The sequence below is a fragment of the Oratosquilla oratoria genome, chromosome 4 (assembly GCF_046742065.1).
Source record: "Oratosquilla oratoria isolate Oo_2021 chromosome 4, ASM4674206v1, whole genome shotgun sequence".
Taxonomy (NCBI): domain Eukaryota; kingdom Metazoa; phylum Arthropoda; class Malacostraca; order Stomatopoda; family Squillidae; genus Oratosquilla; species Oratosquilla oratoria.
Genome location: NC_134780.1, coordinates 17,925,259 through 17,950,258, shown reverse-complemented (window position 1 = coordinate 17,950,258; position 25,000 = coordinate 17,925,259). Strand labels below are relative to the sequence as shown.

The 25,000-nt window shown below is 46.5% G+C and overlaps 1 protein-coding gene across 6 annotated transcripts in view; it reads left to right on the top strand.

Moving 5' to 3' along the window:
- LOC143024626 (uncharacterized) overlaps positions 1–25,000 on the top strand; it is a 109,532-nt gene that overhangs the window by 35,716 nt on the left and 48,816 nt on the right. For 2 of the 6 annotated variants that reach the window (XM_076183512.1, XM_076183510.1), the window contains exon 1: positions 22,260–22,924. The exons of 2 other annotated variants lie outside the window; for them this stretch is intronic. The gene's annotated coding sequence lies outside the window, so the exon portion shown is untranslated. Of the gene's footprint in view, positions 1–22,227; positions 22,925–25,000 lie in introns of those variants that run through there. 2 more of the 6 variants (XM_076183511.1, XM_076183514.1) reach the window with 2 other exon arrangements.

The following is a 25,000-nucleotide window of genomic DNA, read 5'->3' as shown; positions in this document are numbered from 1 at the left end:
GGATTAAAAAAAAAAAAAAAGTGAGGCATGGAAATTTTATAGGACAATAGAACTATTTTCGCGACCGCACTGGTTGAAAAAATGTACGATTTTTTGGTCAAAATTGGCTATTTTCACCAAGCTTGTGCGGTCATAGTTCAATTTTTTTTTTCTCAAGTTACTTGTAATGTCTTGTGTACGTCTATATTTTGAATGAAAATTCAGTGGTCATTTTTATCAAGGTCGGTAGGCCAGAAAAAGTGCGAAGTCGCGATTTTTCATGTTTTTTTTTATTATTCTTTTAAGATATAAATTTAAAATCTGTTGCAATCGTTTTTTGGTTGGATTCTTTACTCAGTAGACGTTGATTTGTGAAAATCGGATCATTAATACTAAAGTTAAAAATAAAATCGCCAAGTTTATATTATTTGGGGGGGGGGTTGTGCTGATGCCCTGGCTATATGCAAGGAAGTTTCAAATAGTTCCTGCACAGAGACTGGTTATAGGAAAAATAGAGAAGCACATTTCTTACTAGATAAGAAAGGTGAGGATGAAAAAGGGGTATAAAAGGTTCTCAACGTTGGGAGGGCGATGTGAAACTTTGCGGGTAGGTTCTGTTTATTGATAGGTAAATGGATAAACACACATGCGCATGTGTGTTTGTCAAGACACAACTTTGGCAGGAAATGAGTGGTGGTGATCAATTTACCTTTTTTTTACGTTTTACTGTTCCATTGTTTTTGAGTGCTTGACGTGGTATATCAAGCTGTACTTTGTGTGTGTGTGTGTGAGAGAGAGAGAGAGAGAGAGAGAGAGAGAGAGAGAGAGAGAGAGAGAGAGAGAGAGAGAGAGAGAGAGAGAGAGAGAGAGAGAGATTGCATGTAAACTCAACTATGTCTAAAGCTTTACTTGATTGAACCCTCACGTTTTTATTCATAAGTAGCTGGATGTTTGTTTGGAACCCTTAAGTAGCAAGGGTTTGCTCATCCTTTATATGGGTATATGGTCAACCACCCTCTCGTCCACTGAAAATTAAGTATGCGTGTTACACTTGTTTTTCCTGTGGCTGAATTCAAAACTGACGAAATTGCGCCACCCCGCCCATTTTTGAGTGTGTGTGTGTGTGTGTGTGTGTGTGTGTGTGTGTGTGTGTGTGTGTGTGTGTGTGTGTGTGTGTGTGTGTGTGTGTGTGTGTGTGTGTGTGTGTGTGTGTGTGTGTGTGTGTGTGTGAGAGAGAGAGAGAGAGAGAGAGAAAGAGAGATGTTCTGCAAGGTGGTTTGCTATTGTTTTTTGTCAGTACTAACGTGAAATAAATGGGTCATGTTCACAATTAACCCCCCCCCCCCTCTCTCTCCTCTCTTCTCTTTCTCCTTCCTATCTTTCCTCTCTCGCTCTTATCCTGATATTTCCTTACTTTTTTTTTTATTTTTTTTATAAATGACATTAGTTCCAAGATTTACTCCAATCCTCCACATTTGTTTTACTCAATGTGTTGTTAAAGTGTAAGCGCTTCTCAAATTAGGCGTGGGTGCACCGGAATATTTTCTTTTCTGTGTATCCACCAGGAATCAGTACCAGGCATGTGCCATATTATTCATGGTGTTCTAAAACTAGCGTAAATGGTACTACGAGTATATGTATATTTATTCATTTATTTATTTGATCATGTCATTCAGCTGGTTGTTTATGTTGCCCAATTGGGAAAACTGGGATTAGGAATCGGGTTGTGTTTGAACACAATTTTTGCAGTTGCCTCGGCTTCCATCTGGCCGATGGGCTAGACGTTGTCATTATTTTTTATGTTCGGGTCTGGATATGTAGGGTTTGTTGCCCAGTTTAGACTCTACATTCGAGCTTGGGTATCGGTATTCTAAGTGTGGCGAGGAGAATGGCTCTTTTCCACGCTATGCTGTAGGGATTTCAATCTTTACCGTAAATCCTAGGGAAAGAGGCCCTCCACAACAAAATTACTGGGGAAGTGAGCTGCGCATCCGGTAGGTAAGGACCCAGGACGTGGGCGATGCGGTTTATGCCGTAGGCTAGAGAATGACTAGGCTGAGGCCGCGGGCACATCCTTGCGGCCGTGCTGCACGTGACGCATTCCTTTTCGTCTAGCCCCGCCCTGCGCCCGCCCCGCCCCGCTCAACCTTCAGCGCAGCCTCAACCCCCACCACCCAGACACCTCGAGTTGTTCTGGCGGGTGTCTGCCTACATGTGTGCACCGCATCACAGTCCACGCTCAAGTTACGAGGATTTAGGAGGGGGTGGGGGTTGGGGAGAAGGAGACCAGGAACAACAAGGAGGAGAGTGGTGGGAGGAGGAGGAATACAGTGTTGGTGGTGATCACGTGGTTAGCGTGTGGTCTCGATGGAGACGGGGGTGGGGTTGTTCACTTTTCGTGGTCGTCGGGCCGGAGGAGGCAAGACGTGGGGGTCAGTCTCCTGGTGGAGGGCGACGAGGTCGTTTCGTAAGAAGGAGCAGGTGGTAAAAGACAATGCCATGCGACGGTTTTGTTAGTTTAACCCCCATCCACTCCGAATGGCACTATTATTCATGTTCAAGTCAGGATGTTCACCATCGTGGCACACATTTCTGTTTGTACTGAATGGTACATTTTCCATTAACCTGGCCCATCAGACTTGTTCGTCTGTGGCACCTTGTTCCCAGCTGAAGGGTTGATGGCCATCTCGATTACCCCGTGTCCCGTGAACCCCTTCCACACCAGGTGGCGCTGTTCCTCTATTCTGGCCACCGCCAGACTATTGAATTCATCTGTATAGTTCCCTTGTGGTAGGGAAGGGGAGGGGGAATCTATTCCTCCTGTCTTGACGATAATTTGTCCATCCTTGTCCCGCGTGTCGTCTCGCCACCACGCGGGCTGTGCGTGGCCGTACGAAGCCCACGGCAGTAGACCGTGTTATATTTGTCTCCCTGTAGGTAAGCGAGGCAGGGTACTTTGAGTACTATTGCACGTCGTGGTGGTCTACGGTGTGCTGCTTTGAACAAGACCGATGATGCGGGACGTCGATCGGAAGGGAAGGGGAGCTTCACACAAACTCGATCTCTTCTCTTCTCTCTCTCTCTCTCGCTCTCGCTCTCTCTCTCTCTCTCTCTCTCTCGCTCTCTCTCTCTCTCACACACACACACACACACACACACACACACACACACACACACACACACACACGACTCGATGGCGCAGTGGTAGCGTTCGCGGCCGCCACCACGGCGGTCCGGTTTCGGATCCCACCCAGGGCTGAAATAATTTAAGTATCGCTGCGCTTCGAGTCATTACTCCAACTCGTGGGCCGGGAGTTGGGTGTGTGTATACGTGTAAGGTCACAGCATTACCCATAGATTGGTCATATGTGAGCTCAGAGCTCTCTTCTGGGAGGGAAATAGCTGTCGATCACGAGTTCAACACGTCATCCAAGACTATGGTGAATCACAGAGAGAGAGAAAGAGAATGGTTTTTCAGATATCTCGTTGATAGGTGGACTCTGTAATTCTGGCATGCTATGGTCATTTTGTATATGATACATCGTCTCGCCTGGAACTTCCGACGACTTGCCTCAGAGCTACCAACGCTTGATGTTTCCTCTCCAAGGGCAGTGTGTAATCTTCCCAAGGCGCACAAGCGCCAAGAAGCAAGCGTCGCCTCATAACTGTCCTCATCTTCCTTGGGTAGCGACAGTGGATGTCGACCCGTCCGAGGACCTACGCTACCTACTCGGCGACTATATGTGGAATTAGTATTGGCTCGTGGTCGCGTGTCGACGACGACCGCCACGTTCACAAAAGGAAGGAGCCCTCCTCGGCATTCAGAATGTTGACATACGTGGTCTTCTCCGCGGCAAAGTTATGGTGTTGTAATTGTGTACCAAGTACGATTGCATAAGCGTAAACAAACACACACACACACACACACACACACACACACACACACACACACACACACACACACACACACACACACACACACACACACACACACACACACACACACACACACACAAACAAACAAACAAACAAACTCGGTGGCGCGGTTGGTATAGAGTCCCTGACTGTCACTGCGGCGGTCCGGGTTCGAATCCTGCCCAGGGGTGAAATAATTTCAGTATCGCTGCGCTTCGAGTCGTTACTCCAATTCTCTTCGGCGGGGAGTTGGGTGTGTGTGTGCGTGTAAGGTTACAACATTACCTACTGTATATATCGGTTATACGAGCTCTGAGCTCTCCTTCTGTCGATCACGAGTTCAGCACGTGACTCAAAGACCAAGGTGAATACACACACTGCGTAGGTAGCGCAATGGGCTAGGGGGTACATTAGGCCTGTATCCAGTTCGAATCCTGACACCCCCCCCCCCGCACGCTCCCGTCCACACTTTAGCTGAATAAAATCGTCTAGCGTTAGGCAGGACACAATCTTTTAAGGCATCATGTGGGCTTAAAGGAGTTTTCGGGGCTGTTTCTGAACCTTCCAGAGCTATAGGTCTCACTTGAGCCGAGGTAATCGTCAATCAAAATCTTCGAAAGCGATACGGGGCTACTTTGTGCCCGTGGGTGGCTGGTTAACGCACACACTGCCGTCTCGATTTTTCTCGAAATATCCTACAGCATAGTGGGGTGGGATGGCAGGTGACGAGACAAAATTCCAACGGACATAATCACAATGGACAAATTCTCGAGAATAAGGGGTTGGGCTTTTGTCCAATTGGGACTATATCCGGTGTGATTTTGTCATGGGTTCTAGAGGGCAACACTTCTGAATGACACTTCCAAGAAGAATAGAATGGCCTGGTAGTAGCTGGATTGAAAGGAAAAGATCCGCAAGGTACGGTCGGTAGATATAGTAATTGTTATTGTAAATCATGATATGAATTTAGGGATGTCTTCACAGAGGCATCTCAAGCACCACTGATTTCTCAGTGGACTGGAATCATATGGTGGTATTAACTAAAATAAAAATCACTTATATTGTGTCACCGAGTGATGGAGCTCCAACAATAACCATAAATGCACCAGAAAATACATCCTCCATCTTTATTATTGCATTGTAAACTTCCCGAAAGGCTCACCTTGGTTGGGAGATGGCCATGGCAACATCTATTCCTAAGGAATTTTGTGAAATGATCTCAAAAGCAAAAACATCGTTCGTGCAAGCTCGTATTTTGTCTTTTCCTACTTGTCTGTACTCGTGAACACTTACTTGCCCTGGTCTGCCTAGGGCAGTTTGGCCTCTCCAGTGTGACCTTTGTGGCGATGGCCGCCTCGCTTGAACCGTCAGGTCAGTCGGCCTGTTCCCTCTACTTGAGTCGGGTCCTGTGTCCCAGAACAAACCCAACTTTAAGCCTCGTGTCTATCACTCCACTCTAATCCTGTAGTAGAGGACCCAACACATGTAACGCTAGTCTTAATTAACCTCGTCATTTAGGAGAGGCCTTTCTTAGATGAAAGAAATCGCCATGCGCAGGATAAAGTCTGTATAGTTCTCCACTGCGGAGTGTGCGTAATGGCGAAGGGAGGGAGGGGATTGTCAGAGTTTCAGGTATTTGGAGTACCAAGTGACCTTGGGCCCGGTACACTCTCCTCATCAGGTATATGTGGATATTTACGTCCCTGGATTGCCAGAAGGGGTAGAGAGTGGGAGGGGGTGAGGGGAGGGAGAAGTGGAAGGGAGGAAAGGAGGAGAAGGGAAGGGTGAGCGTCATTTGATCTCACTTGGACGCGGCGTTCAGGCTGTCCGTGAAATTGGGAGTAGGGGGGTGAGTGGCTACAGCTTGGGAGTAATTTTACTTACCAATGTTGCAGGTAACCACTTCGAAGGGGGGAGAGAGAGGGAGATACGCTGTAGTCTTGCGTGACCAGGACCGTACAGTTGTTATTGCCAAGATTTTTTTAACTGCACGTGTAACCCAGCCGTGCCGGTTGGGCACTTTTCCATTTGTCTGACTGTCGGCCATCTTGTTTTTATTAATTTCCATGGCACCCCATCGGCATTACCCGACCGGTACAGACTCTCATGAATGTTCTGTGAACCTAGGATCTCTAGAGAGCAGGACACCGGGTTTTGCTTGATATCTATTTACCAGTTTGTTACCCCTGTCAATGTTAATTAAGTTTACCAGATTGTTACTTCGTCTCAGTCAGTTATATGTTTGCTTTATTGTATGTTATTTATTATTTGTTTCGTTAGATCATGTTAAGGGCCAAAGATCGGGTCGGGTTTTCCCAATGTTAGCCAGGGTAAGGCGACCCTCTACACGATCAGTAGATAGTGGAATAATTCGTATAGTTCAATAGTATGACCATTGCAGGGCTATTGGAGTCGCATGGTAGGGGACAGAAACATCGAGTCAATGTACGTCCAATAGTGATTGTGAATGGGCTACTGAAGAGGTCAGTGCCTTGTGCCCAGGAAAGCATATAATACTGACATGTTTAAGAGGTGTGGTGTGAACTCTGCCCCCCTAAAGAAATAGATAATATATTCATGGCAGAGCACCTCCCTGGGATGTCAAACTAGGTTGCAGACTTACGTCACACCTTCTCCAGGAATTGATCTATACTAACCTTGGGACACGGTCATTCAGGTCTCCAGAGTAGCATTCCTAAGTCGCATGAAGTAATTTCTCGCGTGTTGCTGGGTTACGGCGTTGTACTTCAACTCTGGGACGGGCAGTTCTTTGGCACCGCGTGGTGGTGGTTGGCGCCGGCTAGACCTCGGAGTCGAGGGTCTTCTTTAGTCGTACTCCAAGCGACAGGTTCCTTGGACTTGCCACCTTGGGTCATAGTTACTCTGAGTTAACACCAGCTCCACGTGGGCAAGGGACACTAATAGTAGGTTGTCGTGAGGAGACTCGACAGTCGATTGCAGATTTTGCAACAGTCTGCTAACGGCTGTTTTCAGGCTGATGAGCCTCCACTTCTGAATACTGTAATACCTTCTCTTTGAGTAGTTTTGGGAGATGTCTACGAAAACAGACAGTGTGGCATTAGTGTCAGACATGTACTTCTAAAACTTCGTTGCTACGTAACGGGGTGCTACGGAAATAATTGAAATAGTCGGACGGCAGCAAGAATTCCGATGTCAACCAGTACGGGATTTGAGATAAGCCACCCTCACAAATGCGAACGGATAATCACGGTAAAATAGCCAGGCGACAGCGAATGTTAGAAAAAAATAAAGATAAGTGACCGTAGAATAAAGAGATAAACCTCCCTGTAAGGAGGGTGGTTGATAAATTCGACGCCTGGCGTTAGTGAGTGCGTGCGATGTTTGAAGGAAGTGGATGGTGGGAGGGTGAGACAAACCCTCCCTTTCCCCAACCTTCTCACCTCCACACTCGACCTTCTCATGTTAATGGATATCTGGGCCAGCTCCCCGCTCCCACCTTCCTCCAGTTCTCCCCTTCCCACTCTCTTTCTACTGCAATGTCCTTACCTAACATTGCCTGACCGTCGCTGCCCGTTTGCCAGCGGGTTGCTGCAACGTTTGGGTAGGTGGCGATGCAGCAGCAGCAGCAGCAGCACCTGACCGACTTGTTTGTCTGGAGCCAGAAGGACGCAGGGGTCTTGGCCAAACGCGGACAGAGCCGGCCGGTGGCGGGCTTAGCCAGGCTTAGTTGGCGGGCACACCAACATGGCTGCCCGTCCTGGCAACATCCTTGATGTATGACATGTTAGACAGACAAGAAAGAGGATGGATGGGGGGAGGTACTATTTTGCCAATGTATATATACGATATGGTGTGTACAGCATCTCCGCAAGGTCGTGTGTAGGTCTTCCAAAATTCTCTTCATGGGAGCCTGATGTTAGTAGTTTATTGTAATTATTTCGTGCGTAGTAGGTAACAGTACTAGTGAACTGGTCGGTTGTATGTGAGCATGGCGTAGTATATGAACAATGGGGACTCACAGTTGGATGATTCTGTAGTATATTTTAGCAACATTATCGAGAAACACGTGCAAACATTGGAGTTGCCACACACCACCAGCAATCAAAACTTGTGGCAGTATTACATGGATGCAGCTATACTCCCACAACACGACCAGTACCGTGGGCGTAGAAGAGGCGGTTACGGTCCTTGCAAGGAGATGCAACACCCACCAATGGCAAAAACTCCGTCAGTCCTCGAAAAGCCCGCGAGGGAGGGAGCCAAGAAGTTCAGTACGGTACCACGTGGGCCACGGGTCTTGTGAGCTTGCTCGCCGAGCGGTGGTTCGTTGGGGTTTGGGGGGTGGGGGTTAGGGAGAGTTTCTGATGCCAAGCTCGCATGCCAGGTACACACACACACACACACACACAGAGTAGTAGTTGGAACCAGGCATGGTCCGTTGTACAGCTTTGGTGAAAGCCTCTCGGGATATGGGATTTAGTATGAAACCGTAAGTGGTGTTTTCCCAATATTCAGGCTGTGCCTCCATGCAATCGCATTCATGTTCTTCCACACCCGCTGGTAGAAAAGAAGTTACGATTGGTCTTCAGATGTTACGAATACTACGTAAAATCAGAGAAGGGGGAGGGAAGGAGGGGTATAGGCAGGCTTGCCAGAGGTGGGGGTTAAAGTGCAGGTGGTTGGAAGTGTTGGGTTGCCTGATGTGTGGCAGGTGCTGCATGGCGACTGGCTTCTGCACCCCCCCCCCGCCCTCAACTCCTTCCCACCTCCCCAATCTCTCGTCTCTTCTATCACGTCGTACTCTCCACCCCTCCCTCACCCGCTGTCATGCCTCCCCCACCATTTTACCATGCCCCTCCCACTTGACCATAACACACACACACACACACACACACACACACACACACACACACACACACACACACACACACACACACACACGATTCTCCGATTCTCCTGCACGATTGCATTTCGCAGTATTGCGTCAGCCGTTGTCGGTCTCAACGCAGTGACGTGTCAAATGCACTTTATACAGTCGACGTATAGAATACAATTTTATTTTGTTGCTAAGGGGTCGGAATCAGGGTTGAAAACAGGTTTGATAAGCACCTTGCTTAAAGATGCGACTGGGATTTTGACTTTTTGCAATGATATATATATATTTGCTCAATCCATGATGAAGCTCCTTGACTCGTAACCTTACCATCCCTCCCCCCCTCTCTCTGTGTGTGTGTGCGTCCCCACGCCCCTCCTTCCCGATTTCCTGGTACCATAACTCCTCTGGCAGTGCTTTCATCCCTCTTACTGTGACTTCGAATGGATGGCACAAATGGAAATAACATATGAATCGTCCAATAGTTAAATGAAAGCAACTAGGAAGTGTCTGCTTGTATTTGCATATTCAGGCGTCTTGTGTGCCTGATGACATTTTGACGTTCGTTTTATCCAGGAGGTGAACCGTGTTTCTAACACCGTTTGGCCAGCCCTTCTGTATCGGGCTACACTTTCTTTTTTCATTATTATGGATGCCGCCAGGCCAGTAATTTTACACTCGTTCTGTTTTTTTTTTTCTATCGGGGTTTTCTGTCTTCCGGATACTCGTTAACGAAGGGGTATGTAGTATTACTTAGTTCATGAGGAACGATTGAATGATATTGCCTGATGATACCCTCGTTACGTAGACGTTCTAAGAACTAATTGAAACAGTCTGACGGTTACCGAGATTAATCTTCTGTGATGTTTAAGTCCTAAGAACATGGTAGGGATGTAGCGCACCCATTATAAGAGCTGTGACGGCGCTGTCGTTGTCCGGTGTATCTCGAGGGAAGTGAAGGAAAGACGACTGCGACTTGATGAGAAGGGGGGGAGCGTACGAGCGAGACCGATGCAGGCAACGCATGGCTCGTCAGTTGGCGGGAAGCAGCGCAGAGGGACGGATGCCCACGTGCGTGTTTACAGGAAGGTGAACTCCGGCATCGAGTTCTTACCTCACCCCGGTTTCTTTGGGCATTATTTGTGCGCGTTTATCTAATTGTAGTAATATTATGGTCGTGTGGCTTCGGATGTGCTTCCATTGGTGTGACTCAGTCAACCGTACAGTACTGTTTCTTTCATACTGTTCCACGTGACCACGTCCTCGTGAATGTATATGGAACGCTGTATTTCTGGAGTTTCATCTCCCCCACGCTCGTTTCTTTGCTGTCATGCACACAATTATCATTGTTTTCAATACCTCTTACCCTTTTCTTCTAATGATGGCAGTTCCATTGTCTTTAGTCAATCATCGTTCTCCCTCCCTCCCTGACCATTTTCTTTTATTCTTATTTTATTTTATTTGTTTTTGTGAAAACCACACCAAAGCAACAGACTAGTCTGGAGTTTATCGTGCTCACTATTGTCTATCAACTGTTTGTGTGGTGGTTTGCATTTTCGGTGTCGATTATCTGTCATGAACACTTCCATTTTTTTCATCTTTTGTAATTTCATAATTTCTCGTTTTATAGTGCAACGTACGTGTGTGTGTGTGTGTGTGTGTGTGTGTGTGTGTGTGTGTTTGTGTGTTTGTTTTGGAAGAAGACCGTGGGTCAGTGTCGTATAGCGAAAAATCGTATTATGAACTTCAAAGCTACCGGCGAAGGCATGGGCTCATATGATTTAATTAAATAATAAATCAGTTATTATGTGTGCTTATTTACCCGATGTCTTATGTATTACTTTAAGAAATGATGACCAGTTTCCTAAAGACCGTCCTCGGTTTCCTGGTGTTCTTAATATCAAGTGATCCTCGCATCCCGTTTTGTTCTTTGTTCTCCTTTCCTCTTCCTTGTATCTGCCTTGTAACCTCTTCCTCTCTTTCTCCTCTTACCCCTTCCTCTTTAGCCTCTTCTTTTCTTTCGTCTCTTCCTTCATATCCTCTTCCTTCCACTTTACCCTTCCTTTTCTCCCCTCTTCTGCCTTCTTCCCCCTTTTTCCTTACCTTCAGCTCACTTTCTGCCCCTCCCACTCACCTTCCTTCCCTCCCCTATCTCTTTTATCACTGGAGGAATCTCTCTATCCCTCACACACACAAACACACACACACACACTCACACACTCACACACTCACACACTCACACACACACACACACACACACACACACACACACACACACACACACACACACACACACACACACACACACACACACACACACACACACACACACACACACACACACACAAATAAACATGTAAGTGAATTGGATGAATCATAATGTTTCTGCTACCTCCTTAAATATGTATTATCACATGTACTATTCCTCTTCGATGTGGGAATATCAAGAATACGCCAGCTATTGCCCACGAAATGCTAAAGCCGCTCTTCTCCCTCCCTTCCCCTCCCCTTCTTACAAACCCCCAACCTACTATTAAATGACATCTTCGAAACTCGAAAAGTTCTCTTATATGATGGACGAGTTTCTTAGGGGGGTACTGGGGACTCTTTGTGGTTACGTTTTCGTCTTGGTTCGAAGGACGTGGGTATCTCGATACTTGGAACGGATGGGAGTAGGGAGTCTCAGGTTGGAAAAAAGCGGAGTTCATCGGTTAATGTTTCCCTCGGCATTTAACATGGGGGCAGTTATTAGAACCTTGCTCACCGTTCACACACACACACACACACACACACACACACACACACACACACACACACACACACACACACACACACACACACACACACACACACACACAGACACAGACACAGACACAGACACAGAGAGAGAGACAGACAGTGCAAAACACTCCTGGATCATATCCCTGATGGTCAGGAGAATTGTTGTATAACGAACGGAGGTTGGTGTTTGTTGTTGCCTTCATCTACATAGCCCACGCACCACGTTAACAAGCTTGAAATAAATGTTGCAGCGTGCATCATATTACGAAATTAAACCGAGAAAGCGATTGAAACTGTATCGGCCCAGAAGCATGTGTGTGCCTTCGATGTTGGTTGCATGAAGCATTAATGGCTGATCCACACTGAACCAGGATGTCAAGGGAAAGAAGGTCATTTTGGAAAAGGCTTATGATGTCTTGGGGGAAAGTGTGAAAAGGAACATGGCATATTATGTTGGAAAAGGGTCTTGATATATTGGAAAAGGCAACACTTGGATGATTTTACTTGTATTTTCGTTGTGGCATTTTGCGCTTTTCGTGACGTCATTTTTTTCCGGAGTGAGTTGACCCGGCTGTTGGTTTATGCGGGTATTAGGGGTTTTCGTATTATGATGCTGGAGGGAGAAGTTAGTTGGCGAAAGGAAAGGAACTCGATGAGGGCATGAATATTTGGCGTTGATGTTCTGGATTGTGAAAGTTGTGTTGGTTTTAGGGTTAAAGATGAGCAGTGGTGCTAAATATGTAATTTGATAGCCACAACAACAGTAACAAAACAACAGAAGCAGCGTTATCACGAACTTCATAGCAACACCAGTAAAACAATAGCAGTAACAACAGCGGCATCGATATAAACAATGATTGAAAACGCAGCGACACTAGCTTGATGTTTACTTGTTGTTCCGAAGTGTTGCTGTGTAGGTTGTTGTTGGGGGTGGGGGGAAGGGGGGGGTGTTGGATAAGTAGCGTGGAAGGGAAGTGGGAGCGGAGGGGGGGGGTTGGAATCCTGGTAGAGAACTCCGTAGACGTGGCTGACGAGGCCATGAGGAACCTGTTCGATAAATATATTCAACTCTGAATTGCCGAGGTCCAGGACGAGCCAAACCACTTTTGGAATTTCATGGAGATGCCGGGTTAAGACGTGGAGGGATGAGGCGAGGAGGGCGCAAGTACAGTATATATATATATATTTTTTTATTTTGGAGGGGAGCGAGGGAGGGAGGGTTGGAGGCATCGTATGGATTGGGGGAAAGAGAACTGATGGGTGGAAGAACGTGGGGAAAAGCCTACGCCAGTAGGCGCGTAGCAGCGTCCGAAACCGTCATCTTTGCCCTATTATACGCTTTAGGGACTGTTGAGGTATGTAAGTTACTGCTGGTAATTGGAGAAAATGAGGAATTGAAGTAGATGATTCATGTAACGTGAAGATGTGGCAAACAGGAGACCTTTTTTTTCCATTTCTCCTTCTATCTTTGAGCAAATATACCAACCCGTGCAGGATGGGGTCTCGATCGATTGAGACTCCGTTTTCGTGGTGAGGGCGCGGTCCCCCCCCGCCGTCGGTTGCACGAAGTCGCATAGCGGTCGGGATGTTTACATTTGCGCCACGGTAACTCGAGTTGTTTTGGTGGTGTCCGCCGTCCTGGTCCATGTTGCTGGTCCTGAATAAGGTAGTGGTGGATTTGGTGCTGGTAGTATCGTGGTAGTGGAGGGAGAGGGTGGGGGTTGAGCGAGTAGAAGGGGGGTTGTGGCGACAGGACGACCAAGCTGGGGTACCTGAGTTTAGGGATTGGGAGGTGGGCTATGATAAGCCCCATTTTCGTGGTGGGTATCCTCTGTGGGATCACATGAAGAATCGTCACACCAGACTACAACAGGGTGACAGTTCTTCATTTGGGTTATCCTAGGGTGACAATTCTTCATTTGGGCTATCCAGGGTGACAATTCTTCATGTGGGTCATCCAGGGTTTACGATTCTTCGGTTGTATAAGTTGATGACAGTAAACATAACCCTCATTCAACCTAACATAACCTAACATATCGTAATCTTTCCACCGTTGTTTTCTGGCGTACTGGGGGTGACAATTCTTCAGGTGGGATCTCATGGGTTGACGATTCTTCATGTGGACGTTCTGGGGTGACAATTATTCATGCGATCTCCAGAGTGGTATCAGTTTTCCATAACTGAATAAAATCGCCTGGCGGCGTCCAGTAAGAATAAAGCTTTGAAGCCACTTATTGCGGAGAAAGGGAGGGGGTGCTCCTTCTAAATTAAATCTCCTGGCGGCAACAAGGAAGTGTAAATGGAGATGGGGTCTTGAGGTGTTCCCCGCAACGGATTAAAATCTTAAGGAGGCAGCCAGAATAGACACTGGATATTGCGCTTGCCGCGTAATCGGAAGTGTGCTGGTCTCGCGTTCGTTTAGTTTTAGGTTCGAATCCCGCACTCATCTCCGATTCCCAGCAGTGATCTGTTACCTGCCCCAATACTCCCCAAAGCACATAATAAGGTATACATTACGACTTCGGCTGCAGCCACTCAGCGCCTTCTAGGGTAGGCTTCGCGCCTTCTAGAGCACTGCAGAAAGGTTAAAGTGCTGAAGTGGGCGAGTGGAAGCACCCATCCTCTCCTGGCAGGGTGAGGGTCCCCCCCCCCCTCTCTCTCTCTCTCTCTCTCTCTCTCTCTCTCTCTCTCTCTCTCTCTCTCTCTCTCTCTCTCTCTCTCTCTCTCTCTCTCTCTCTCTCTCTCTCTCTCTCTCTCTCTCTCTCTCTCTCTCTCTCTCACTTGTGTTTGTAGGTATATGTGAAGTATTATATGGTTAGGTTACTGCGTGTGTTGTTAAGTCTATCTCAATTACACCCATCGATGAAGGAGAGACGATTTTAATATTTTTGTTTGTGTCCTCATCATTTCTGTGGGAAATGGGGAATATTGGCCCATGTGCTCTAGGAAGGAAGGCGGCGGAGGCGCCGTCTGGCTCGCGGGCTCAAACCAGGGACATTGCCGTTAGGTTTCTGAACTTTGCTCCACTGGCTGCCGCCAGGCGATTGTATTCTGTACGAGACCAGATATTAGAATTGCGTCGACGAACTATTCGAATATGTCTTCAGTTATTATATTGTGGCTAACATTAAGCGGTTTTATTCAGCTTAGGATGTTGGCGTAGCAAAAGGGGATTAAGAGACGCCTTCGGTACAGGAGAAGTGCCACGGAGATGGATAAGATCGACTGGCGACAGCCGGGGGTTTAAAGGTGTTCTTAAGAACGTCGTGCAGGTAGGGTGCCCATATTTGCCGAGAGGCGCGAACCCGTTTGGTGTCTCTGGAAGCCCCGAGGCATGCCTTTCTTCGGCGGATGCCTACATGCTCGACGGCGCGATTTTCCGGAGTCTCAAGATGCGGCGTCTGCCCTCTTGTGTTTTCGAGGACAAGGGTTTTCGTGCGCCCGTGAGAGCTTACGTGTGCCGGGACCGCAGAGTCTTCAGATTTTTATCAGGCGAGTTCGGGTTGTTCGCGATAATCGAGGTTTATCAGTTTTCGTCCCTATATCAGACAACACTTAGGCCCGCGACCTTGAGTGCTCGTCCCTGATTGGTCGGTTCGTAGGCGGGGCAAGGTGGAGGATCATGATTGGTGGTGGAGGCTGAGTAGTAACGAAACCGGCTAGCTAAAAACATAACAGCGTTTCACTTCGTGTTCCATAACAGTTTCGAGGTTCTTCGTATGATCTTTATGTGGTTGTTGGTTGTAATGGGCTATTCATTTGTTGCAAATCATAGCTGAACATTGAATATATCTCTGCGCACGCGCGTGCACGTGTGTGTATGAGATTCACCATGGTCTTGGATGACGTGTTGGACTCGTGATTGACAGCTATTACCCTCCCGGATGAGCTCAGAGTTCATATATGACCGATCTATGGGTAACGCTGACCTTACACGCACACGCACGCACACACACACACACACACACACACACACACACACACACACACACACACACACACACACACACACACACACACACACACACACACACACAACTCCCCGCCCACGAAAGTAGGAGTAACGACTCGCAGCGCAGCGATACTGAAATGATTTCAGCCCTGGGCGAGATTCGAACTCGGACCGCTGTATCAGCGGCCGCGAATGCAACCACTGCGCCCTCGAGTGTGTGTGTGTGTGTGCGTGCGTGCATGCGTGCATCCACACCTGGGTGCTATGCATCACAGCCAGTCAATTACTTGAGATGGTTTTCCCAAGTTTGTGTCTGACACTGGCCAGAATGAGGCGCTAAAAAGCTGTGACACTTATTGGATTTTTTTTAGGGTTGAAGAAAATTATAGCAAAAAGCCATAAAGATGACATGTCATATCCCTCGTTACTGTCTAGGGATTGTTAGGAGGGCGAATGAGATAGTTTGAAGGAAATGAGGTTGAAGTAATTTCCAATCCTACTAATTTGTAATACCGGACAAACTTCGGGATATAATGGATCTGTCCGGTATTTCCATCTGAAATAACGGATCCTCGGTTATAACGGATCTTAGGATATAACGACAGACACCAGCCCCCATATCGTCAGTTATATTGAGGGTTTACGGCTGCTTCGCTCCCGTAGAGATGAACAGAAATAGCATGGCGTTAAAAGAATTTGAATAATGTCACCCAGATATTTTATTTTTATTATTATATATATTTTTTTAATGAATGGGATGGGGTAGAAGGTCGATGCACAGTTCACTGTAGCTCTTGCGTTACGATGGAGCTGTTCCCAAAATTTAATCTGACTTGTATCGTTTGGAGTTCACTAGAAGAAAACCTGTAAAGATTGCCACCAAGAGGGTTCAGGTATGGGTTGATTTTGTATCGATTTATATCATGAGGGATGCTGACCCTGGTGGTATCGATAGGCACTCAAGTGTGTGTGCGCACACACACACACACACACACACACACACACACACACACACACACACACACACACACACACACACACACACACACACACACACACACACACACACACACGCGCGCGCGCGCGTGCCAAAGTTTCATAACCTAACGGATTACTCTTGACTCGATGCTACGGCATATTGATAAACTTATTTTTACATTCTTTAAGTGACAGACGTATTTGATAAGGATGGTTATGTATGTTTATGTGTAATATATATATATATATATATATATATATATATATATAATATAATATAATTATGTATTATATATGTAATTATATAATATATATATATTGTATATTATATAATAATTGTGTGTGTGTGTGTGTGTGTGTGTGTGTGTGTGTGTGTGTGTGTGTGTGTGTGTGAAATATGTGGGTGGATGTGTATACTTTCAGGCTTTTTAATATAGTTGAAGTATAATTATCTCTGGTTAGTACAGAATTTCGCTAATTGCACTTGATACAATAGAGACGGGCTTTGACCCCGGTGTGTGTGTGTGTGTGTGCCTCTTAACATTTCCCGTCAGCGAGAAGTCAGTTGCCTTGAAATTAGAAAATGACCCTTTCATGCTCAAACTGTGCCATTGATGATGGTCATCCTTGTCGTGTGATGGCACGAGTGTATTGTGGTGAAGACTCGCTGCTCTCGCTTCCTATAGGAAGCACCAAACGTGGACTTCTTCCGCTGCATGGGCGCTGCTAGAGTGCAAACGAATATGTAACATTTCATGGGGGGAGGGTAGACAAGGCGAGAAGCTCGGGGAACCGTAAAAATAGTCAAAACTCGTATTTATTAAAGGTAATAAAAGCCGTCATATTCTCTTGGTTAAAAAAACGGGGGTTGTATTTTAGTTGATAATGGTAGATAAAAAGACGAAGGAGGGATTTGATACGGGGTTGATCCAGCTCGTGCCTGGCCATGGAAGCTGTGATGCCCTCTATAGTGCACATTAATTATCTCAACGACAGGCACTATGCTTCGTCAATCTGTAGTTATCTAACCATGTATATATACCGGCACACACACACACACACACACACACACACACACACACACACACACACACACACACACACACACACACACACACACACACACACACACACACACACACACACACACACACACACACACACACGTACGTACGTACGTACGTACGTATAGTGTTTCTTAATTTATTTACTGAACAATTCTGTTTTGCGTCACTATCGCACGCACCACTGGGCGAAATATTTCATGCCTTTTGAGTTTTACTTCCCTTATGTATTTGTAAATAGTCTTTCTTCCCACATCTTCAGTGTTGATATTTCAGTTGTCATCACGCATTCAGAATAAGGCAAACCTAACTGTACTCAGCGTGTTGTGTGTGTTTAGGGCGGGCGGGGTGCAGAACTTGGGGTGACGTGTGCCTAGGAGACTCCTGCAGGTGTTGTGAGGCTCACTTTTGTGTCCAAGCTACAGGTGTTCCTTGGACCGGGAACAGATGGTTTATGTGGTGTCCAGGTGATAGCACCAAATGTCGCACATTATCTTGCTTGGAACCGCCTCCCGCGTCAGTCTATATGTGTTATTCCAAATGGGGGGGGGATTCCCTCCCTGAATAATATCACTTGACGGCACCTTGGAAAATGTATGACGACCGACGCCGTTTACGGATCAGCGGAGGGACTCCCATCTTGATCTGTATAAGCTCGACCCAGAACCCTTTTCCGTACCGGGTGGCGCTTCGAGATTCTTTCATCACCACGGCACCCCATTAGGAGCCAAGGGGTTATCGACTGTAACCCTCCCATGCGGTGTGTGTGTGTGTGTGTGTGTGTGTGTGTGTGTGTGTGTGTGTGTGTGTGTGTGTGTGTGTGTGTGTGTGTGTTCACAGTTGAATAAAATCGTCTGACGGCTGCCTGTGAGGATTTACAATTGCTCTTGATATTGGTTGATAGATGCACTAATGGTTGGCAGCAACGTAGTCCATTTCATGGGGAGGGAAAGGAAAGGAAATGGCGCTTATATTGCTTTCTCCAGCTCCAAAAGGGATCCCTGATAAATGCAGACATTGATAAGCAACAAAGAGGAAAAATTATAAAGTGAAAATGATCCGGGTTTATGAGTAGTAACATGATAGATATGTTCCTGCAGTATCATTGCCCCTTCTACACGGCATAAGTGTCGGGTGCATTCGACTTAACTACAGTGAACACTTAGTAAGGGTTTCAGTAACAAACTGCAGATGACTAACTATTCAGTTTGCCGAACTTTGCCATGGCCAAATTAGTTTAATTGGGCTCTACTGCATCGCTGTGTGGAACCTTTCGGCATATTTTGGGGTACTCCGATTGGGGGTGGGTGGGGGCGGGTTTTGAATGGAGTACATGGCGGTCCTTCCCCTCCTCAACCTCACATGAATTGTTGTTTGAATAATTTTGACCGCCAGGCGGCAGTCAATAAGGAAAAAGCTAACGATTGCCCCCTTGTTTGCGTGGTGGGGATCAGGGTGGGTGGTGACGTGGCAGTTAATGAGAGGGAAAATGTGGGCTGACGTACGCAATGGAAGCGGTGGCGGCATCGGGCGCCAGGCGGTCTTCATGGCGGTACCGTCGTAGTAGGATCGAGGGCTCCCGGTGTCCGGGGGCACGACGCGCACGGCCGCCGCACAGACAACTCGCGAACACCGGCCACCGATTGCAGATGTATCGTGTGTCCATGTGCGTTTATCATCATCGTTATTATCGTTATTGTTATTATTATTGATATCATTATCATCTAAATTATTATTACTATTCCTCTTCTACGTATAAGTAAACTCCGTAGATTCGTATCCATCGTGGGGGAAATGAAAGACCAAACACTTGAGGGGATGATCCAAACGGGACGTATCGTTTTGCATTTTAGGATAGAATTCCAACATCCTTGCAACGCCCATCAGGAAGGAAGGACGAACTGGTCTGACATAATAGATGACGTCACAACTATGACGTAGATATTACTGGAACCCGAGGAGGTTTAGTCGCTTACAAATGACACCCTGATGTTGGTGTCATGTGGATCATATTCTTCAATTCTGTGCACAAAATATAATGGTAGATGACTGCGTGCCAGAGGTAAGATGGACAGAAGGGCGATGGAAGTCGTTGTCAGCGTCACCGTGAACGCTGTGTTGGTAGAGAAAGGGTTGTGGGCGTCAACAACACCTGCTAGGCAGGTATTTATAGGACGCATCTGTGTTGTGTGCGTGCGTGCTTCCTGTTCACGGAATACACAGTTTCATGTACCAATGAAGAAAGTCGGAGGCGCTTAATTTTGACCCTATCCTACACTTTGGCCAGAAATTCTTGAATAGCTTTGACACGTAGCTGTTACACCGTGGGACTCGAACAGGTCACTGTGGGTCGAGTTGTTGTTGTTGTTGATGAATGCTCACATGATGCTGCGCAAGTGTCTGTGGTGCGTCTCCGATTGGCCGCCACGCGGGAAGGGACTGAATCAGGTGCCACGTTGAACTCGTGGGAAGTTCTGCCTCTGTATTTCCACTTACCAAGTTAATGTTGACCTGAATTGTGTCTCCTTTCGCAGCAAATTGATGCGTATGTGTGGAAAGCCGTGCTTGCCAACACCTTTAAGTAATGCCTTTTGTTATTTTACATTATCTCTTGGTTTTTATTCTGTATCAGCAGAACCTCTTTGTCCATTTTTTTTCTAATCTTTTTTCTGATATAGAAACATCGCCTGTCGTCGCTCTTCCAAAGTTGGAAATCTCGTTTTTCCCCAGACTCGGCCGGGGATATTTTGGTTGTCTTTTGTATTTTATATATCAATATCTATTTAGATGTGATGGCCACACTATTGCTGCATATTCAAGTGTAGAGAGAATTGGAATGTGGTTTTTTTTTATATCATGGCCTCATGTATATAATGAAATGCCACTATGGTCAGTAGAAATTTATATCTCTTCCCTTATGGGGCAGTGAACCACAAGTCATATCTGATTAAAATTTCATTTTTCGCTCCTTTGCAATTGTAATAGTTTCTATCTTGTTTTGTAACTACTTGACGGTGTAATTTGGCTCATTTCCAGGATTTTACTTTTTTTCTATTTCATTTTCCATTTCTGGTGTCAATCATAAATGCTGTCTAGGTTTTTCTGCTGCAGTTGTAATCCTCTTCATATTTTCCCCCTTTTCTTTCGATCGTGGCATCAGCAAATAACGTGTAGCTGTCGATTCCATCCATCATATCATTGATGTCTTGTGGTACTGATCACCTCTCACACATGACGGCATCTTTCTCCTCGGTCACCTTGCATCTGTTATTTAGGAAATATTTGTTCAGGCCATGTGTATTTTTCTGAGCCTCACGTTTTCCAATTTCCATACATACATACATACATACATATATATATATATATATATATATATATATATATATATATATATATATATATATATATATATATATATATATACACACACACACACAGTGATCCCTCGTTTTTCGCGGTTAATGGGGACCAGAACCCCCCGCGAAAGGTGAAAACCCGCGAAGTAGGATTTGCCCCCCCCCCCCGAATATTCGTGTATGTGTATGTGGGTACCAGAATGTTTAAAATGTGTAAACACTATTTATACTTTACATATTTGAGACAGAGATTACAACAGTACACGTATTTACTTAAATTGTTAATTATAAAACTATATACAGTAATTAACAATTATTATTCTCTTCGTCATTAATGACGTCACAAAAGTTTTCCGGTCTAAATACTTTACCTAGACTAACCTGCTTTTGCATGTAACATCTGAAATATCATACAGCGTGTAATTTCGTTTTTTCCGAAAATCTTAATAGATCAAGATATACATAGGTCATAAAATGCACGACTTTATGATTTCGCACCGATTGAGTTTTTTTCCGATAAAATTCCCTCTAGCGATATTATTTATCATTTTTATCATTTATCAAAACTTACACGAGAAAGGCAGATTCATGTGTTAACATGGTAATTTTTAAGAAAATTTGATGATTTTTTTGATGATTTTTTGGGAAAACCCGCGAAGCACTGAAGCAGCGAAACGTGCAGCGCGAAGTGGCGAGGGAACACTGTATATATATTGTGCGGCGCCTTGACGAAAGCCTTTTCCAAATACAGGTGTACACAATCCAGCCAACCTTTTCGTTTCTATAGCACATGTACCACTCGCGAATAAAAACATTGCAGGTGTGGGGGGTGGGGGGTTGCGTGCCCTATAGGAAAGTTAAGGTGTGCTCATAGGGGAGAGTGGTAGCGTACGTGTATTTGTTTGTGTACGTGTGATTTCTTCTTCTTCTTCTTCTTCTTCTTCTTCTTCTTCTTCTTCTTCTTCTTCTTCTTCTTCTTCTTCTTCTTCTTCTTCTTCTTCTTCTTCTTCTTCTTCTTCTTCTTCTTCTTCTTCTTCTTCTTCTTCTTCTTCTTCTTCAACCGCTTTGCAGTATTTGATGAACTCGGGTCTGATTAGTAGGCTTGCATTTCTTACTGAGTTTACTTCAGTTCATGTTAGGTGGGTCGGCCTCACTGTCGCACCTTGAGGAGTGTGTGTGTGTGTGCACGTGCGTGTGTGCGTACGTGCACTTGTACGTGTACGTGTGATAGATATTCATTGACTTTAGTTCTCAGCATTACAAGAGCTGCGATGTTTATAAATCTAGTTGTAGTAGTTGGCGGGTGCGCGAGTGTTGGGCGGTTGTGGTGGTTGGTGTGGAGGTGGTGGCGACGGTGTTGGCGACCGTGGTGGAGGGTGCGAAGACACAGCAGTGGCGAATTACGTTCGTTGGAGTGAGGTTGTGCGACGCTCTCCCCCCGTCCCCGTCTCCTGCTGTTGGGGAACCGACGTGGCGAGCTGACGTGGTCTTGATTACCTGCCTGCCGCGGCCCCGCGCGGATAAGCATGCAGGAAAATGCAGCGGGCTTCATGTGACGTGATTTGGCCTGCCAGTGTCTGTGCAATTGCCACGAGACGTGACATAGTGAAGCTGGAAGGGGTGGTAGGGCAGGAGTAACACACGTGGTTGTGGGAGGGGCTCGATGTGATGTTTGGTACGGGTGAATGGAGGGAGGGGGTATTGGCTAGGTGATGTGGCGTGACGTAGTGTGATATGGGTATAACCTGTTTGACGTGGCAGCTCGAAGTAGCCCGTGTCATACCGCATGAGGCGTAAGGCTTTGATGGTGGGCTATCTGGCGTGACGTAAGGTAGAGATAGGCAGCATGGAACACGTAAAGGAATTTGACAAGATAGGTTGGTGTGGGTATTGTGTGGTGAACTTGAAAATTACCGACAAAGGCTCAAGTATTCATAAATTTACTTATGTGGAAAAGTAGGACTTCTGATTGACGTCGTAATATCGCAGAACGTCTGAAAGCGACGTGACGTCATGTCGACAGGCTGTAAATTCTTCGATCCTGGTATGACAACGGTGTTGGTGGTGTGTGCTAAGCTTTATGTAAAAGTCTGTGTAGTCCCTTGTTTACATGCGGAAGACCGGTTTCCATGGAGCGAAAAAAAAAAAAAAAAAATCTTGGTCCAGTCCGAAGTTTACACGTAGTATATTTTCCCATGAATTATATACCAATATATTATTTTTCCAAATAAAACTCCATCAATTCTGAACCTGGTGTTTATATTTGTTAATGCATATGATCCAACATGTGTGGTTGTTCGGGCGAGTAGGGTTTCAGAATACTCCTTCGCCTACTACTCTTGTGGGTTGCCATGGCGATGAATGAACTAGTCTGGTGACGACAACTAATATATAAGGGATTGGTACGCCCAATGCGGGAAGGGTTGAAAGGGATTAGCGCGAACATTGGTTGAGAGATGGTAGAGGCGAAATGGCTTGTCAGTGTCGTCGTTGTCATCGTCGTCGTCGCCGTCGTCGTTGTCGTTGTTGTTCTGTAAGAAGTTTGGGACCAGTGACGGTTACCTGCAAATAGTTGTCCCGCGAGATGGACAGCAGAGAGAATCATCTACCTACTGCCCGAGGTTAAAACCCGTGGGCACCTCCCCCTCCTCCCCTCATCACCTCCATGTGGAGTTGTAGCACATAAAGGGCCGAGCTGGACCGGACTGTCTCCTCGCCTCCTTCCCCTCCCTCTCTCCTCTCTCCTTTCTTTCGTCTCTCCTCTCTCCCCTCTCTCTTCTCCCCTCTCCCCTCTCCTCCGTGTCTCCTCCCACTCCTCCGTCTCTCCTCCCTCTCCTCCCTCTCCTCCCTCTCCTCCGTTTCTCCTCCCTTTCTTCTGTCTCTCATCTCTTCCGTCTCTCCTCTCTCCTTTCTTCCTTCTTCCCTTTCTTCCGTCTCTCCTCTCCCCTCTCTTCTCTCTACTCTCTCCTTTCTTCCTTCTCTCCTCTCCCCTTTCTTCCGTCTCTCATCTCTTTGTTTCTCCTCTCTTTCCTCTCTTCTGTCTCCTGTCTCCTCCCATCCGTCTCTCCTCGCTCCTCTCTTCCGTCTCTCCTCACTCCTCTCTTCTGTCTCTCCTTTCTCTCCTCTCTTCCTTCTTTTCCTTCTCTTCCTTCTCTTCTCTCTCTCCTCTCCCTCCTCTCCCCTTCTCTCCTCTCCCTCCTCTCCCCTTCTCTCTCTCTCTCTCTCTCTCTCTCTCTCTCTCTCTCTCTCTCTCTCTCTCTCTCTCTCTCTCTCTCTCTCTCTCTCTCTCTCTCTCTCTCTCTCTCTCTCTCTCTCTGTCTCTGTCTCTCATTCCTCGCATCAGCTTCATTTGTGGCAGAGTAAACATCATCATTGCCGAATGCACCACGATTGGCCACTGTGTGCACTCGGTGATGAAGGTTTCGTGTCCTGAGATGGTCTTTTGTCCGAAACGACTTCCTCGCGTAAGAACTGACGACCGGCCACAGATCTTCCTCTCCTACTGCTTTCAGCCGGTCACGTAGAAATAGGGCCCAAGGGCCGTTGCCAGCCGATGTGGGGCTGCGGGCCAAGGAGACTCGAAACGACGACGTTGGGAAGCGGTTTTCGTGACAGTTTTTTTTTTACTTTTTGGGTCATCGCCGGGCGATTTTATTCAGCTGAGGGCAGAATCCCGGAAACAAAGTCTGCCCATACGCAGTGGGGTCGGGGCGGGCTTCCGAGTGACGTCACATGGCCTTTTGGGTCGTCTGAAATGACGGAACGACTTGAAGACGGCTTGACGTCATGTCGGGTCCAGCGAGGGTGAAAAGTTGAACGGACTTTTTTTTTCAGGATTGGGTTTATTTGTTTATTAACTTGCCTCCCATTTTCATAACCCGTCAACCCCTTGACCTCCAAGGTGTCTGGGTCCGAGATACGTCTCTGTGCACGCTTTATATCCTCCACAAGATAGCGGCTGCTCTGTTCCTTCTATTATAAGCTGTTGACAAAGAAAATTTCACGTAGCAAAACATAGACAATAGTCCAGAGTTTCTTCCCAGGGTGATCTTTGGGTGGGGGTGGGGGTGGGGGTGGGGTGCAGCCTCTCCCAGATGTTGTCGGGCTTCGGATTTCCAGC